The sequence below is a fragment of the Felis catus genome, chromosome A1, assembly GCF_018350175.1.
Source record: "Felis catus isolate Fca126 chromosome A1, F.catus_Fca126_mat1.0, whole genome shotgun sequence".
NCBI lineage: Eukaryota > Metazoa > Chordata > Mammalia > Carnivora > Felidae > Felis > Felis catus.
Window position 1 is genome coordinate 52,524,379 of NC_058368.1, and position 15,741 is coordinate 52,540,119.

Genomic DNA, 15,741 nt, shown 5'->3' on the forward strand with positions numbered 1-15,741 from the left:
AACTATTGCATGTTGTGTTGTGAAACAATACCCGAATCGGGGAGGGCAGAGAAAAATCATTCGTGCAGACATTTAACTTGAACCGATTCTATTCTTTATCTTTTCTTTTATTGTTGTTCTCTTATTTATTTCTTGTAAAGCAAAAATTGTAATGAATTACTTTGAACTCCAGTGTGGGGCTGTAATCACAACCCATCAACTTAGCTTGACATACAATGCGTTTACGCACTGAAAGCTTTCTAAAAATACATGCAGGATGGGGATATAGAAACTTGTATACATAGGAAAAACCACCACGCCCCCGTTGGGGAATTTGAATTTTTTTCTCAAATAAGAGGAACATGTGCAATGACACATGTTTTTTTCTTTTTAGTTGACAATTGTCTCCCTTTTCTGTAGATCCTAATGGTGAAATAATGGATCCTGCCAACCATTATGGGCTTCAACCCATCTGGGGACCCATAACTTTTATTGTGGTCCATTATCTGGCCATTAGAGGCCACAAGTGTCCTCAGCACAATTGTGTAACATTTTCCTGAGGAAAAGGTGTGGAAACTGTGGAGGCAGCAGGTTTTTCTAGTATCTAAACCATGGAAACTCCAAAACCTCCTATATTGAGACCATTCATTTTCCTTATGCTGAAATTTTTATAGTGTATGCCTCTTGGATAAAGTTTCCTTATCTAGCCCTGCCAGGAAACCAAATATTCCACCCAGTACTGGTGTGAAACATCCTTGCTTTCTTTTCCTAGGAGCGAGCAGTCCTGATTCTAAGACGGTGTGTTACAGCTATTTAGCTTAGAAAACCAATATGCTCTGACCGTAGAGAATATTTACTCCACCTATCATACTATAGGTGAAGAAGTGACAAAGGGGATGCCTGGGGATTCTCAAGAGCGGCACCAACTTCACATGGTCTGCGTAAAATAGTCTGCCTACCGCAACGGTAAGAGAAACACAAGCCACACGAAGTGAAGCCTCCTGTCTGTGTGAGTTTCCTTACCGAAAGAAAACAAGTACATCATTTTCGCTACTGCTCCCTTTGTTAGCTACTGGCCAGCTCTTTGGTACACCCACTGATCACCAACGTCATCATTACTTTCTATTTGTGTCACCCTTTTGATCACAGACCGCACACTCCGATGAACTTACAAACAAGCGTAGTTCAAGATGTTGCGTGCGTTTGTTGCCAAGTGTGGCCCATCTTTCATCCAGAGGGCAGGGAGGCCAGACGTTGTCTTTCCTGGGCCTAATATAGAGTGTGTGGAGCTCAGGATGGGGCCAGGGCTTCATAAGGAATGTAATAAATGCTTCCCACTTGCCTCAGCGGCCACCTCTCGACCCGCTCATGATTTTGAAAAGCTTTATGGCTGGGTATCTCCACCTCCATTCTTACATCAGACTCCACATCTTACATTAGCAGAAGCATAGGTGGGAAATCTTTAGGTTAGGCCCATCCCCACAACATCCCGACCTGAGGGCAAAGAGACCATTACTGAGACTACTCTAATGGTTTTCTCCTGATGTCTGTGAGTCTAAAAGTCAGGAACCTTAATTAGGAAAGGCCAACGGATCACTTCACAGTATTCCCCAAAGTGGGTAATTTGTGTGTTTATTGCCAAACACCGTCCAGACAGCAATGGCTGCTCAACAATATTTAATCAACAGTGTTTATTAGGCACTTATTATGTGCTATACACTGTGTTAAATAAGACATTTGAAAACTCCTACTCTCAACGTGTCTTCTTCTCGTGAAGAAAAGCAGAAAAAAGTACAAATAATCAGACAAGAAAATATCAAACAATCGCTGTGAAGAGACTAGAAATAGTGCAGTCATGGACGGCCAACATATATTTGGTGGTTAGGAGATGCTAACATTTATCCTAAGAAGCAAGTTGTCATGAAAGATCTGGGAGTGAACATTTCCTGGAAGGAAGTTGGAGCGAAGAATCCAGGACTGCACAAGTTTAGTGCCTCACGGGATGGAGAGAAAAGCAGTGTGAGCAGAAAGGAAGGACCAGCCACAGAGACTCAGGAGGAGCAAGTAGTGAAGTGGGAAGACAAGCAGGTGGGGTGGTGCCAGAAGAGGTCAGCCGGGGGGGGGGGGGGGGCAAAATGGTTTGTGTTTTTATTACAACTGAGTATAACCCAAAGCATTAAAAGTTTTCAAGCAAGGTTGAGATTTTTTTGTAATTATTTGATAAAAAGAGTAGTCGAGCCATCTCATGGGGGATGACTTATGTGGCGGGGGGTGGAGGTAAGAGGGGCATGAGGAGGATGAAGAAGATGTGGTATACATATATACAATGGAATATTACTTGGCCATAAAAGAATGGAATCTTGCCATTTGCAACAACTTGGACGGACCTAGAGAGTATTGTGCTAAGTGAGATAAGTTAGTCAGAGAAAGACATATTCCATATAATTTCACTCATATGTGAAATTTAAGAAACAGAACAACAAACAAAGGAAAAAAAAACAAAAAAAATCAGACTCTTAAATACAGAGAACAGACTGGTGGTTAGCAGAGGGGAGGGAGGTGGGGGATGGGGAAATAAGAGAAGGGGGTTAAGAGTTCACGTATTGTGATGAGCATCGAGTAATGTACAGAACTGTTGAATCACTATATTGTAAACACGAACCTAATATAACACCCTATGTTCATTATACTTGAATTAAAAATAATGATCTACAAAAAAAATAAAATGAGTGGCATAAGAAGCCAGTTAGGGGAACATTGCAATATTCCAGACACTACTAAACTCATACTGGTTTGAACTGGGGCAGAAATGATAAAGATGCAAAGAAGTGTAGGGATTCAGGACATACTTTAGCTGCAGAACTGAAAGGACTTGCCAAAGTTTTAGAAGTGGGTGTGGCAAAAGAAACAATAAATTAAGTATGATGCGTCTCTAATGACTTGGTAAGCAGTTCACTGAATGAGGGGAAGCTTGGGGGTGTAAATCACGTGCTCTTTAGGGCCATGTGAAGTCTGAGTTGCCTCTTAGACATTCTTGTGAATATGTCAAGTAATAATATGGATATATTATATGGATATATATATATGGAGGGAGAATAGGACTTAAAAAAGATTTGGGTTTAAAAATATATATATATACAGAGAGAGAGAGAGAGAGAGAGAGAGAGAGATTCCAGGGACAAATCCTTGCTCTTTCCAACTTTTAGAGTAGAAGGGACCAGAAAAGGAAGCTTAGAAGGAGGAACTGATGGAGTAGGAAGAGAACTAGGCATGTGTGGTATCATGGTAGATGAGAAACAGGAGGTCTCCACATGGGTTTCATGCACATTTTTCTTTAATTTTTAAATTTTAAAAAAAATTTTTTTTAATTTTTAAAAAAATTTTTTAATGTTTATTTATTTTTGAGAGAGAGAGAGAGCAAGCAGGGGAGGGACAGAGAGGGAGACAGAATCTAAAGCAGGCTCCAGGCTCTGAGCCATCATCACAGAGCCCAACGCCGGGCTCGAACCCCCAAATTATGAGATCACGACCTGAGCCAAAGTTGGACGCTTAACCAACTAAGCCACCCAGGTGCCCCTAAAGCACATTTGCCTGCAAATAAGACAGATCATTTATGTGCCCTGCTGACCTACGCATAGAATTCTATGATTTTGTATATTATTCCTAGATGCTTTGGTAAACACATTGAAAAATCCATTCATTTTTAAAAATTATTTATATTCAGGATAGTTAGCATATAATGTAGTCTGGGCTTCAGGAGTAGAACCCAGTGATTCATCTCTTAATGTATGACATCCAGTGCTCATCCCTGAAAGTGCCCTCCTCAATGTCCGTCACCTATTTCACACATCCACCCACCCACCCACCCACCCACCACACTTCCAGCAACTCCCAGTTTGTTCTCTGCATTTAAGGGTCTCTTGGGTCACCTGGGTGGCTCAGTCAGTTAAGCATCTGGCTTCGGCTCAGGTCATGATCTTGCAGTCTGTGAGTTGAAGGACCACATCAGGCTCTGTGCTGAAAACTCAGAGCCTGGAGCCTGCTTTGGATTCTGTGTCTCCCTCTCTCTCTGTCCCTCCCCCGCTCATGCTCTGTCTCTCTCCCTCTCAAAAATAAATAAACATTAAAAAAACATTTTTCAGAGTCTCTTATGGTTTGCCTCCCTCTCTGTTTTTATTTTTCCTTCCCTTCCCCTATGTTCATCTTTTGAGTTTCTCAAATTCCGCATATGAGTGAAATCATATATCTTTCGTTTTCTGATTGACTCATTTCTCTTAGCATAATACCCTCCAGTTCCATCCATGTTGTTGCGAATGGCAAGACTTCTTTCTTTTTCCTCACCAAGTAGTATTCCATTGTGTATGTAAACCACATCTTCTTTATCCATTCATCAGTTGATGGATATTTGGGCTCTTCCCATAATTTGGCTATTGTTGAAAGTACTGCTATAAACATTGGGGTGCATGTGCTCCTTTGAATCAGCATTTTTGTATCCTTTGGATAAATTCATAATAGTGCAATTGCTGGGTCATAAGATAGTTCTATTTTTAATTTTTGTAAAGGAACCTCCATACAAACTCATTCATTTTAAGTAGCACACACTTGGGCTGGCTACCTTTTCTTCTTCAGTAAATGTTGAATTAAAAAGCCTTTTGAATAACAGCCTTCCAAAACAGCATGTTTCCTTTATCACAAGCCATTGAAGTCTGGGGGTAGAGGCACATGTGTTGTAGCTATGAGCCATTTCTTCACTTTGGACTCAGTTGTCCTAACACCACTCACAAGCCATGCCTTCAAATCTGTTACATAAATGCATGTGCCACCTAGTAGAATTCCAACACCATTACAGCAATTATGTTTGGTGAGAGCATTATTAAGAAAAGGAATGCCTTGATGCCTTGGGTTCTACATAACTACACATACAAAAAGTTTTACTCGCATATTTGGTGATCCCTTTCTACGGTTCTGTGCAATTCTTGCCTGTGCTGTTTATTATTACCACTTAATGCTAAACAGTAATTATTACCACTTAATGCTAAACGGTACGCTGGAACATCAAGTCCTCTCATATTTTAATGTCATATGTATTAAACTGGATTACTCACAACCACCACGGTGACTTTTCTAAAGCACAAACTCCATTATGATTATGTTCTCATAATTTAAAGCTCCTCACTGTCTTTTCACGGCCTATGGGACCAAGCCCAACCCTCCTATGTGTTTTATAAAGTCCTTCCCTACTTGGCCTTTGGCTAGTTTTCTAGTCTTTTCTAGGACCAGAAAACCTAATATCCTATGTCCTAGTTCTGCATATGCTATGTTGCTACTTGTGACTACTTAAAGATGCAGGTGCTTCACTTTGTTTCGTACCAGAACCCCTTTGCTCCACTCCACCCCATCCACTTGGAACGTCTTTCACTTTCCTTCAGCATCCCCTACCCCAGACAATCCCCAATTTTGTACTTTTTACTCTGTGAGCTATTACTTCTACCTTATTTCTGTCTTCTCAGAATCTTGAATGGTTTTCTGGCCCATGATACACATTTCAATATATACATGATATTAAATGAACTGAAAGGGCACCTGGCTGGCTCAGTTGGTAGAGCACACGACTTTTGATCTCGGGGTTGTGAGGTTCGAGCCTCACATTGGGTGGAGAGATTACTTAAAAATAAAATGTTTCATGGGTGCCTGGGTTAAGTGTCTTACTTCGGTTCAGGTCACGATCTCACCATTGGTGAATCTGAGCCCTGCATCAGGTTCTCTGCACTGATGTTACAGACCCTGCTTGGGATTCTCTCTCTCTCCCTCTCTCTCTCTGCCTCTTCTGTTCTCTCTCTCTCTCACTCAAAATAAATAAACTTAAAATTTTTTTAATTAAAAAAAATCTTTCAAAAAACTTTTTTTAATTTATAAAAATAAAATAAAATGAACTGAATCTCAGTGTCACGTCCTCCGTGAAGCTTTGGCTAACCCTCTTTTCTACTGAAATGAAATCAACCGGCTCATCTCTGTGTCTTTACCATACCCCATTCATTAGCCAGCAGGCTATCTCTAATAATCACACTGCTGTCTTCTCTATCAGTCTATAAATTCTTTTAAGGATTCTGTTTTATGCTGTATCTCCCGTGTCTAGGTTAGTGTCTGGAATAAAGTATCATGACACAAGGTTAGAATCTGGCAGTGGCATTGGTATCAGATATAAGGATTGTAAAAGAGAACTTCCAACTGCCCATAACAATATGACTTAAAATATGCCATCAAGGACCACCTTTATATTATCTTTTCTACTTGGTGTAACAGCATAAAATAAAAAAAAAAAAAAAAGAGGCGATAGCAATAATGTATTCACTCAGCCAAGTTTATTGATCACTTTTTCTGTATAAGATCTGACCTCTGAATCCAAAGAGATTACAGTTCAAAGAGTAGGACGTGTACACAAACCATCACTATACAAGGAATCCTATAAATACTCTATAAGGGCTAGAAAAGTTCAGAAGAAGTAAATAAAAAGGGTTTCGCCCGGGTTGGACCACAGAAAGCTCAGAACAAAGGTGGCTTCTGAGCGTGATTTAGAAAGGACAGTGAAAGTTTTAAAGACGATAACAAAATGTGGAAAGCATTTCAGAAGGAAAAACACAATCACTAGCAATGACGTGGGGGAGGAAATTGGAACTTGAAAAGGAGAAAACAGTCACCAATAGCACTGGCATGGTTTTGAAACAGGGATCAAGCATAAATCACTTACGTTTAAACATAAACCCCAACTCCATGTGTGCAGGTTTTAGGTCAATAAGTCTCGATAGAGCTAATAATACATCTCTTGAAAAGGTTCCCTGGTGATTCTGAGGCCAATCACTGGCAAAGGGCGTGAACGTCCAGTAGGGGCTACAATTTTGGAGAGGGAGTGGCCAGTGGGGATAGGAGTCAACTCTTAAAGATTTAGAATTTTAAACTGGGAACCATCATTCCTCCAGAAAGTTAAAATCTAAGTAGATTTAGAGAGATTGGACACTCAAGACAAACATTGGGTTAAGTACCAATGAGACACTTTGGGTTAAGTACCAATGAGAGATACAGACTAGGAATGTTAAAGAATTCAGACACGAACTGATTTCGTTAGGGAAGACCTGACGAGCAGGTCATGACTGAGCCTTGAAACATTAAATCTGGGATGGCACGTGTCTGAGCATGACTGACAGCTCCTTCTCAGCCTATACTGGACATATTTAGGCAGGACAGTCTTTCCCACTGAACTCAGACTGAACTTCAGAATCATTCTCAACACAGCACTAACCCACTCCTTTTGATCGGAGTGGACCTGCAAGCTGAAATTCTTTGCCATTCCTGATATTAGTCAGCAGGAAAAAAAAGTCAAATGCATTTCAGGCCGCGGTAAAAAACCGTGAGACAGAGTAGAGGCAATCAAGTTCACAGCATGTTTTTAGGCTCAAAAATAGCAATCACGTAGGAGAGAAATAAGAGAAAAAATTAGAATGGTAGACACAGGCCAGATTCTTAAGGGCTCAAATATTTTTATGCTGATTTCTGATTACTAGAGTGCCAGTATCCAATTGCATTTTAGTATAATGTTCTATTTGCACACTCATGTCTATTCTTTATTTACTAGACTATACTTGAAGTTGCATGTGAAAAAGAAATGTACTGTCTTCTTTAGCCTTCAGCCTCTTATTTCTGTGTTCTGTCTCTTCCTACAATGATGCCACTCACCCATGCAATGTCTCTAGATATTTTTTCCCTTCCCTGAAGCCCTATTCCCACACGGTTGAAAACTTCTCTGGCCAAAGGTAAGAGCAAACTCTCACTAAAATGTAAATGACTGATATGATTGAAAGCATGAGCATTCTCCCTGTTTCAAGGGCACTGGACTTTTTCGGCAAAGAACCAGAGACTTTAAACAGAGTTTCTCAACCATGGTGCTATTACATTTTGAACCAGGTCAGTCTTTGGAAGGTTGTCCCACACATTGGAGGACATTTATCAGCATCCTTGGCCCCCTCTGCCCATCAGATTTCAGTAGCAACCCTCAGTCATGACAATCAAAAATGGCTCCAGGCATTATCAGATATCCCCAGGGGGGAAAAAATTATTGCTAGTTGAGAGTCTCTGAGCTAAATAAATAAATCTCATAATATGAAATTTCTTCCAGATGAATACTCCTGAAAGCTCTTTACTAGGCAACTAATAAAGGTGACCCTGACTAGATAGACCAACAAGTCTTACTGGCTGTCAAACTAGCAACGGCCACGGAAGCTTTAAAAACCCAATGGTTTCTTTTTGAAAGGGTTTCTTGGTATCAATTCAAATAGAAACAAACGTATATCGACATTTATACTGACATCCCATGCATTATCATTGGGTTAACGTCTGGGAAGACAAGTTTTGCAAAACATTTTGGTAAAAGACACTTTGTATAAATAAAGACAAATAGAGGGTTTCAGGCAAAACATGAGGATCTTGTCAGTATCTCCCGTGAGCCATAAGTGGTCTGACATTCTGATTTGACAAAGATGAGGCTAATACCAAATATATTTCAACGTGTGTTGGGAAGTATTTCCCATGCTTTTGAACATCAGACAATCAATATATTGGCTGCCTCTCAAGAAGTGCAAATATATATACTAAAAATTTGGGTTTTTTTTCTAATTCCTACTATTCTCTTTTTATATTTTTAACATCATAATGCACATTCCCAATGGTTAATTAGTAGAGTGAGACATATGTCAGAGAAAATCACGATTTCTCTGGTGGCACTAGGATTGCATGTTGGTGAATGCCAAGACTGCTTTACATCAGAAATCTCTGAAAAGTAACTACCTCAACCAGCCTAAAGTAGTTTTCGCCTCTTAGCTACACTTACTTAGCAGTTATCTTAATTCTACCTCATGCTATAATAGAACTATTCAACAGCCTTTGATGAACGTATACAAGTCATTTTTTTTATAAGTTAGTCTATATAATAATGAGTGTTCCATAACATCTCTTGACTAGTGGATGTAATGTACCTTAAACTCACACCAAACTAATAAGAATCACACCAAACTAATCACACCAAACTAATAAGAATTATAACAGATTTCAACTCTTAAGCTAAGGATTTGGATTTTAAAGTGACAGCCATTGTTCCTCCAGAAGCTTAAAATCTAGTTAAAGATGTCAGACTATCAGAAAAACATTGGCACACTTTGGGGTAAGTACTAAATGAAATACATATAGACTATGTATGCTAAAGAAATTTTAGGGGCGCCTGGGTGGCGCAGTCGGTTAAGCGTCCGACTTCAGCCAGGTCACGATCTCGCGGTTCGGGAGTTCGAGCCCCGCGTCAGGCTCTGGGCTGATGGCTCGGAGCCTGGAGCCTGTTTCCGATTCTGTGTCTCCCTCTCTCTCTGCCCCTCCCCCGTTCATGCTCTGTCTCTCTCTGTCCCAAAAATAAATAAACGTTGAAAAAAAAAAATTAAAAATAAAGAAATTTTAATTATGCCTTAGAAAGGACTAAGTATTATGGATTAAGTATTCTTAGTAAGGGCTAAGATTATAGATTAAAGAAAAACTTGACTACTATGCAAACTTCATCAACAAACGGCATTCCATAGTGGTTGAAAGTCTTAACTCTACGGCTATAGAGCCTGGGTTCAAATCCTACATCCACCCTTACTAGCTGTGTGATTTGAGGCATATTGCTTAAACTCTCTGGGCCTCCATTTTCTTTTCGGCACAATAAGTATAAAAAGATTTTTTTTTGAAGGCTTATGAAGAGGATACAAGGGTTAAATAAATCAGTCCATGCAATGTGCTTAGAACAATGGCTGGCACGTAGTAAGTAGTACGTGAGTGTTTGCTGCTTTCATTAAAAAGAAAACAGTGCAAGGTGCCTGAGAGGCAGACTAGTAGAATGGTTAGGAATGCTCATCTTGGATGTGATCTGAGTCAGAACACTTGCCCGCTGTGCGGCTTTGGACAAGTCATATGACCTTCCTGAGCCTCAGTTTCCTCATCTACATAATGGGGATAATGATTGTTCCTCCTTCTTCCGGTTATTTGAGAAATAAACTTCCTAGTGCACATTAAGTGCGTGGCCTTCTGCCTGTCACAGTACTGAATAAATGTTACAAATGAGTGTTTGCATGTGTATTAGAAATAGGAGGGGAAGAAAGAGTACAAACATTTGTCACTTGGACAAACAGTTACGTAGTGGTAGTGCCTCCTTTGTGCTAGGCAGTTGCAGATACAAAGGTGAACGAGACATTGTCGCTGGCCTCAGGGGGCCTAGGCTCTGATGGGAGGTCCCAAAGTTCTAATCAAGTTGTCTGAAATTTGAGACAGACCATAATTTTCACAAGTGTATTCTGTTAATTTATAAAGAGCTCTATAATATCTAATCTCACGATACTATATAATCTGTCTAGGGTTGTCCTTTGACTTCTGGAGCTACTTTTCACTCATCTGTTCATTTATTCCTGCGAGTGATATTTATCGAATATCTGCTCTGGGCCAGTGATGGTGCTGGATTGGGACATAAAACAGTGACTAGAACAAGCATAGCCTTGAAACAGGGAAATTAAGATCCTGGGGAATCGTGATGGAATGAATGCATGCAGGCATACTAAGAGAGTATTGGAAGGAAAGGAGAACATTCGCAGTAGGAATGAGTTTGATTCGCATCCATTCACAGTAATATATTAAAGAAGGGAGAATGCGGAAAACACTGTGTACATCCTTGATAACTTTAGAAACAACACAGTCATTGTTGGGATGCTTTGTTAAAGTATGGCAATTCTAGAATGAAGCTACGTAAAGAGCATTCAGTCATGACTGCAAATGTATCATGTGGGAGTCTGAATGGTTGAATTCTTGTCCTCTGATAAGAAAACCAGACCAGGAGTCATGATATCTGACTTCTGATCCCGACTCTACCATTAATTATCTGTGTGACCTTGGACAGGCTCACAGCCTCTGTATATATCTTTGTTTCTGCATTCTTGCAGAATGGGGACAATGTCTTGCATGGGGACAATGACACTGGTACATACTGTTTCACAGGGCTGTAATAAAGGCTCAAGGTAGGGGATATATAGAACTGTCTTTAAAACATAGCACAAATGAAAGGCACCAAGACATTTTAATTAAAAAGAAAAATCATAATAAGGGATCCGCTAAGAGAAGGCAGAGATATTATTACTTTAAAGACAAATAATTTTTCTAAATTCCGCTAAAAGCCACGTGTTGGTTCTTCATGGTCTAAATAATACTTTACTTGGTGATTGTTCTGTGCACTGTGGGGAGGTCAGCACTGACGAGCACCTTGCAGGCCAGGTAGGGCTTGCGTTCTCTTTAATGCAGACAGCAGCCGTGGAGGTGCGAGGCCGGCTTTCATGGCGCCCGGCAATACGAGCCATCTCCTTTTTCCTCTCTTCTCTGAATGTTGAATGATCTGCAATGAAAAACTAACAAGCGCCTGTCAAATCTGAAGCCTCAGCTTTTCTGACAGAAGGTCCACTGGACTTTCTTATCAAGAGAGCCTTTATAAGGAAACTGGAACTCTCTCTCTCAGAAAGGAAACAGAGCTCATCAGAATCTCTGGACCCTTGACTTAGAGGGCATGCTGTCTCCGATGAAGGTCTTTTGATCATGGGGCTTTTTTATTCAGATTTGACTTCACATTATGGCTAATCAATACCTCGCAACTGTCCAAGCCCCCAGTCAGACGCACGTCTCTCCATCAGGCGGGGAGGCCTCCTAATTGAGGAAAAGTCAGAGACCTAGGTACCAAGCCCTCGGGCCATAGTCCGGAGCCCGCTCTCTCCTTTCATAGCATTCTAGGGATGGTGGAAATAAAACTTAGAGACATGACAGGCACAGCTAAGAAGGATCAATTCCTGTCACTTGCCACCAGTGTTTACTGCTTCCCCAGGTCTTCAGAGGGTGTTTTCCTTTCATAGCTTAGGGGAACTTAACCTTTTAAAAATGGGAAGGTGGTTTCTTCATGAATTTTAAATTATTTTTTCTCATATGTCTACCATTGTTGATTAGATTAAAATGATGATTTGCTTTCTTCCCCCCAAATATCGAATTTTGTTGAGTCATAGTTGGGGGAAATATAAATTGGAGTTCCAGTGTTCGCAGTGACGCATTGAAGGGGCCATAATAGTGACAGCTTGGGTAATAACGCATCTAAGACAATTAGCACGTTCTCATGACCCCAGTGTTGAACAGGAAGTGGAGATAAATTTCTATTCTCACATTTGTCACTGATATTAGGCAAGCTCCTTACTTACCTAAAATTTATTAACGGAGGTAAAATATCTTGGTGCAAATGTAAAATATATGGCCATTATCTCCACTTATTTCTTCCTATATAAATACTATATACATAAATATCTACAGAAGTAAAGATTATTTTTCATTTCTCAATTGCTCGAGTATCCTTCAAACGTGACCAATTTCTCTGTAATTAAACCATAAGACAATACACTTTTGAGAACATTATAAGACATTTACATAAAAATTCCTAGATCATCAATAAAAAGTCTACGATTTTATTGCATTTGTTCATGACCAGTAAACATGTTTTTTAATACTAAACTTCTTGGTTTATGACAGCCTTAGACATACCTAAAGGTGTCTTCCCTTCAACCCCAAAACTACCACTGCCAAGGAGTGAAACATTTAGTCATTCAGCCAACCAGTATGTGGTAAAGTTTCACCTGACCCGGGTTAGCTATTTCCCATTCCCTCTGCCATAAGCTTGCATCCATATGAAATTGACTAAATTGGGAGGGGGGAGTATTGGATAGATACGGGTCTCATTCCTTAATATTATCCTGAAACGAAATTTTTACTCAAACTAACAACTTGCCTTTTAAAAGACAGAAGTTGAGGCTGAATGAAATTAACTAGAATGTTTAAGGAATTAAATATGTATACTTGGGGGTTCAGTGATTAAATAAAGTTATGCTTCCCCCTCAAGATTTTTACCTATGAGATCTCTCTAAACTATGCCACATATTCTTGCCTTACTTAGGACAGTTTGCTGAATGGACTCTATTTTTCTTTGATGAATGATGAAAGACTTCAAAGTCCTTTGGGCTTGGGAATCATTATTTTTAACCTCAGCTCTTCCTGAACAAAAATGTGCGCATAAAGTTCTGGAAAATCTAGTAGTATGGATATCAATCCCCAGGACATAGTCTGGAAGTTGTTTTGTTGTTTTATTAAACCTCCGTTACTCATTTAATTTCTTTCCACTTGCCTCTTTTCTCCTAGGCTGAATGCAAAAAAAAAAAAAAAAAAAAAAGTGAGTTGAGTGAAGTCTCTGGTTAACTAGGTACTCATCAATCTAGATTTTTCTTATGCTGTGTCGACATTTTAAACAACATTGGTATGAGCTGAGCAATTTTTATAAGTTGAAAAAATATATAGAACCAAACTAACTTCAAAGAAACCTGACTGTATGTTGAACAAAACACCTTCTGGGGAATGAAAAGCTCAGCAGCATAAGAGAGCTGACCCGTGTGCCCCGGTCCAATGATTCATAGAATATACCCATACTTAATAAAAACCCTTCTTCTTCAAGTCCTGGAATAGGTCATTGCCTTCTCTGGGCTTACAAAAAAATCTGTATATTTTAACTCAGGTACCCATCATTACTCTGTTACAGAACCATCTACGTGTTCCTTCTGAAATTGTTGTATTGCTGAAAAGAGTTCAAGGCTTTTGGTAATGAAGTATTATCTCAATATGGTAATGTGATTTTGATATCTAGTCTGTAGTGTGATTTTGATATTTCGTCTCCCACTTAGCTCTAGAATTTGGAAGACTGCATTGTATTTGGGGGCTCTAATTATACCTGTCTATCTTTCCAATAAGATTCCATTAATTACATTCCATTCTTTCCACTTTGATATCTCATTAAAATCTTATAAATGATCATGCAGTGACCTTGAAGGCTATGCATAATACATGAAAGTAAACCTGCAGTAAAATGTATTCTTTCACTCCTGACTGCCTACATCCCATGCTTCTTTTCTTCTCCCAAGCGACTCCAGTTGGGAGAGTTTTGCTAACTGAGCCAAGGTATGCAGGGATGCGCACATCTCCCAGCTCCAGTATCTTTCTTAGTCATGACAGCTGCAATATGTTAATGGCTTCTGTTTGGATGTGATGGCCCGGTTACTACTTAGGGCACTATGCTAATTAACATAGGATGGCAACAACAGGTGCAAATGTCATTTTACATCAACATCATGCACATGCAAAGCTAGCTAGCAGCCCAGAAGCAAGCCAAGCAAATGTTAACTTGAGTCAGCAGCCTTGCAATCTCTGAACAGATCTTCTTTAATGCCCGTGATTAAAGGATTCACTGTTGCTTTTTTTCCCTGCAAGAATGGTATTTCTGAATATGAGGATGTCTTTATAAGCTTTTAAAAGTTATGATTCAACAAAACGCACTTCTACAGCAGATCAAGTAAAATGCATAAGGTCTGTATTTATGGCTTCCTTACTGAATAAAAGTTCTACTGAGCCACGTTTATTGCACTAAGCTCCTTACGAAAGGGACACTGTTTTGCACAGAGTAAAATCCTATCATTTGGCATGGGGTGATTTTCCCAGTGGAATGAATGCATTTTATTTTATTTATTTGCATATTTATTTGGAGATTGGTTCTTTTAGATCATATTTTTCTTACATTTTAATGTAATGAAATTGAAGAAAAGTAGAAACAGAAATTTCTCTTAGTTAAGGCACTGTAATTTGAGATCTTTTGTAATGTAATTTGTAACGTGAGCTCTTTTGTTACCCCACAAAAGGGGAAACTCATAGACACTGACATCTTAAATAAGTAACAAATAATCATTCATTCTCTAAGACATAATTTATCATAATTTATACCAAATGATTAATTTAATTTTAATAAGGATATTTAAGGATCATTAAGTAACTGTACAAATTATCCCCAAAAAGGAGTTTTGCTAGTTTAGTTTTAACAATTTGAGTTCTGTGACATTTATATTTATGAAACAATCCAAGAACATTGGAGATAAAAAAAAAAAAAAGAAAAAAAGGATGAAGAAATCCTGATGAAAACACACACACACCTTATGGATTGAATTCACTACTTTGGTCCACTACTCACTCTGCTTGGCCACGTCGCTTTCTCTCTGAGCCTCAGTTTCCTTATCTGTAAATTGGGGATGTTAAAGACATTTCAGGTGCTAGGGGATGGCAATTTGGATTCTGAATTGAATTCAATTCAGAAAAATGTGCATTTTGTTTGCATCCCTGCCATAGTGTTACTGAGTATCCTGTAATTATCTTTACATGTCAATGGCACATACGCTTTAGAGCTCTCCAAAGCTGTACCTATGTCAGATTTACCTTTTATTTCCAATACCTCACACAGTGCTGGACCATAATAGGTTTCAAAAAATACACGATGCATGGATTTGTAAATAATCTATCAGTAGTTCTCAAATCTTTTTATCCCAGAACCCAAAGGGCTTTTGTTTATATTGATATTTATAGTATTGGAAATTAAAACTGAGAATTTTTTCAAACATTACTTTATTAAGCCATTTAAAACAATAATAAACCCATTATATGGTAACGTAAGTGAATATTTTTATTTTTAAAGACTGTATTTTCTAAAGCAAAAGAAAAATTATGTGAGAGGGTAGCATTTTAAAATTTTTTCAAATCTTCTTAACATCTGTCTTAATGGAAGAAAGCTAGATTCTCATGTCT